Raw genomic sequence first — 4,458 nt, forward strand, 5'->3', positions numbered from 1 at the left:
TCCGAGCTATTTCACTTTTGCCTCTGCTTTAATGGTCCTCGCTCTCATCTACGCGCTCTCTCTCTTCTCTGGACTTTGATCCGAGGCTTTGACAGAATATCCTCAGCACCGACAGATGAACACACCACGGTGAGATGCGAGCACGGTCCTCTCAGTTTGCACTGCTCCAACCCAGAGGAATTGTTCCTGTTTCTAAGGACGCAACACAAATGTTTATTTTTGTTGTTTTTTTTTAAATCCAGTAATTTGGTTAGTCCAGTCCACTGGGTTTCATCAAGAAGTCGAGCGGATAAAAGCAGTGAGTGTGCCCCCTGTGGCCGGAAAAGAAATAGGCCCACGTTTGCGATCCAATTGGTGTCTCTTATTTCTTCCCTTCTGCTCTCTCACTTCTCACAGCAGCCCGCCTGGTTCTCTCTGCCTCTGTCACACAGTTGTTCTCCGGTTTCCTCGCCTTTTTTTTTTTTCTTTCTTCCGCGTACGCTCTCTCTCTTCTCTTCCCCTCCACACTGACAGGGTAGCAAAAAGGGGGCTCGTCCTAGGCTTGTGAACAGAGTGCCGCCTTCTTTCTCAGCCCAGCTGGTAGGAGGGTCTTAGGCACCGGAGCAGACACAGACCAGTGGGCTGCAGCGTTTCCACAACATGGGAGAACGCATGGAGGAGCCGGAGATGAGAGGGATCTGGCAACCGAGCGAGGAGTCGATTCCCCCTACTGGCTGCAAATGAACCTACCACCTTGAACACAATGAGTCATCAGATCATTTGAACTTAAACTAGCAATAGAAAAGTAGGAGTTTAAGTGTATACACCAAAACGATTCCTTGGCTTTATTTCCCACACAACCATCGCAATAAAAAAAAAGTGCCTTCATTGTGCCTTTAGCCACAAGTTAGAAGTGAGGATGCAATCTCTTCTACAAGTTGTTCACATCTTTCTTCTGGAGGTTCACTGACCAAGTGGAAGTTGCAGCTGAGCTGAGTCAAATTATTTATTTTGGTAACACTTTAGTATGGGGAACACATATTCACCATAAATTAGTTGCTTGTAACATGCAAATTAGTAACATATTGGCTCTTAATTAGTCATTATTAAGTATTTATTAATGCCTTATTCTGCATGGCCTTATTATACAACCAGTAAGCCATTAACTAAGAGTCTTCCCTCAATAACCTCAGAATTATTGCTTATTAGTAACCCTAACTCTTATATGTTCCCCTAGTGTCCAAATAACTCTAAATTAAAGGCCTACTGAAACCCACTACTACCGACCACGCAGTCTGATAGTTTATATATCAATGATGAAATCTTAACATTGCAACACATGCCAATACGGCCGGGTTAACTTATAAAGTGCAATTTTAAATTTCCCGGGGAACTTCCGGTTCAAAACACCTTTGAGAATGACGTATGCGCGTGACGTAGCCAGTAGAACACAGGTAGGGCTTCCCCATTGAAGCCAATACGAAATAGCTGTTTTCATCTCATTCTGGATGTATTCTGAACATCTGTGTTGGTGAATCTGTTGCAATTTGTTCATTGCATTGTGGAGAAAGAAGCTGAGCAAGCAAAGAAGAAAGTCGGTGCGAAGCGGAGTATTTTGCGAGGGAAGTCAGCAACACAACACAGTCGTTGTTTCATTGTTTACATTCCCAAAAGATGCAGTCAAGATCGAAGAACTCGGACAACAGAGACTCTTACCAGGAGGACTTTGACTTCGTTAAGAGACGCAGACGCGATACCGTGAGTACGCTTCCAAACATTTGATCGCTTGCTATAACTAGCTCGAGCTAGTAGCTAGTAGCTAGGAGCTAGGAGCTAGCATAACAAACAGGTGTTTGTTATGCGGGATCAATTTGTGGCATATTAAAGGCCTACTGAAATGAATTTTTTTTATTTAAACGGGGATAGCAGATCTATTCTATGTGTCATACTTGATCATTTCGCGATATTGCCATATTTTTGCTGAAAGGATTTAGTATAGAACAACGACGATAAAGATTGCAACTTTTGGTATCTGATAAAAAAAGGCTTGCCCCTACCGGAAGTAGCGTGACGTAGTCAGTTGAACATATACGCAAAGTTCCCTATTGTTTACAATGATGGCCGCATGAAGTGAGAGAGATTCGGACCGAGAAAGCGACAATTTCCCCATTAATTTGAGCGAGGATGAAAGATTTGTGGATGAGTAAAGTGCAAGTGAAGGACTAGTGGGGAGTTGAAGCTATTCAGATAGGGAAGATGCTGTGAGAGCCGGGGGTGACCTGATATTCAGCTGGGAATGACTACAACAGTAAATAAACACAAGACATATATATACTCTATTAGCCACAACACAACCAGGCTTATATTTAATATGCCACAAATTAATCCTGCATAAAAACACCTGCGTGTTTGTTATGCTAGCTCCTAGCTCCTCTGCTAGCTCCTAGCTCCATAGAACACGCCAATACAATTCAAACACCTGATCAACACACACAATCACTCAGCCCAAAAGACCGTTTACCTAACCCAAGGTTCATAAAGCTTATATATTTTTAAAAAGTTACGTACGTGACGCGCACATACGGTCAAGTTATCGAATGTTTAGCAGCCAAGGCTGCATACTCACGGTACCTGATATTCAGCTAGGAATGACTACAACAGTAAATAAACACAAGACATATATATACTCTATTAGCCACAACACAACCAGGCTTATATTTAATATGCCACAAATTAATCCTGCATAATAACACCTGCGTGTTTGTTATGCTAGCTCCTAGCTCCTCTGCTAGCTCCTAGCTCCATAGAACACGCCAATACAATTCAAACACTTGATCAACACACACAATCACTCAGCCCAAAAGACCGTTCACCTAACCCAAGTTTCATAAAGCTTATATATTTTTAAAAAGTTACGTACGTGACGCGCACTTACGGTACGGTACGTGTTATGCTAGCTCCTAGCTCCTCTGCTAGCTCCTAGCTCCATAGAACACGCCAATACAATTCAAACACATGATCAACACACACAATCACTCAGCCCAAAAGACCGTTCACCTAACCCAAGGTTCATAAAGCTTATATATTTTAAAAAAGTTACGTACATACGCAAAAAAAAGCCAAAGCTGCATACTCACAGTAGCACGTCTGCGTCTTTGTCATCCAAATCAAAGTAATCCTGGTAAGTGTCTGTGTTGTCCCAGTTCTCTACAGGCGTCTGTGTATCCAAATCAAAAGTCCTCCTGGTTAGAGTCTCTGTTATCCGAGTTCTTCCATCTTGACTGCATCTTTCGGGAATGTAAACAAAGAAGCGCCGGCTGTGTACTGTTGTGGCTGACTACGTTCGAAAAATACGTCCATTTCGCACCGACAACTTTCTTCTTTGCTTGCTCGGCTTCCTTCTCCATAATGCAATGAACATGATTGAAACAGATTCACGAACACAGATGTCCAGAATACTGTGGAATTATGAAATGAAAACAGAGCTTTTTCGTATCGGCTTCAATGTGGAAGGCATACCCGTGTTCGTCGGGCTACGTCACACGCATACGTCATCCGCAGAGGCGTTTCGAACCGGAAGTTTAGCGGCAAATTTAAAATGTCACTTTATAAGTTAACCCGGCCGTATTGGCATGTGTTATAATGTTAAGATTTCATCATTGATATATAAACTATCAGACTGCGTGGTCGGTAGTAGTGGGTTTCAGTAGGCCTTTAAATATAAGCCTGGTTGTGTTGTGGCTAATAGAGTATATATATGTGTTGTGTTTATTTACTGTTGTAGTCATTCCCAGCTGAATATTAGGTCCCACCCGTGCGCTTCCAAACATTTGATTGCTTGCCCGTACGTGCGTGTCATGTAATAAATATATAAGCTTTATGAACCTTGGGTTAGGTGAACGTTTTTTTGGGCTGAGTGAGTGTGTGTTGTGCAGGTGTTTGAATTGTATTGGCTGGTTATATATACGGGATCCCGTCCATATTACCCGCTCGAGCTATAACTAGCTCGAGCTAGTAGCTAGTAGCTAGGAGCTAGCATAACAAACACCTAGGTGTTTTTATGTGGGATTAATTTGTGGCATATTAAATATAAGCCTGGTTGTGTTGTGGCTAATAGAGTATATATATGTCTTGTGTTTATTTACTGTTTTAGTCATTTCCAGCTGAATATCAGGTCACCCCCGGCTCTCACAGCATCTTCCCTATCTGAATCGCTTCCACTCCCCACTAGTCCTTCACTTGCACTTTACTCATCCACAAATCTTTCTTCATCCTCGCTCAAATTAATGGGGAAATCGTCGCTTTCTCGGTCCGAATCTCTCTCACTTCATGCGGCCATCATTGTAAACAATAGGGAACTTTGCGTATATGTTCAATTGACTACGTCACGCTACTTCCGGTTGGGGCAAGCCTTTTTTTAACAGATACCAAAAGTTGCGATCTTTATCGTCGTTGTTCTATACTAAATAATTTCAGCAA

Source organism: Entelurus aequoreus, linkage group LG20, assembly GCF_033978785.1.
Source record: "Entelurus aequoreus isolate RoL-2023_Sb linkage group LG20, RoL_Eaeq_v1.1, whole genome shotgun sequence".
Classification (NCBI taxonomy): domain Eukaryota; kingdom Metazoa; phylum Chordata; class Actinopteri; order Syngnathiformes; family Syngnathidae; genus Entelurus; species Entelurus aequoreus.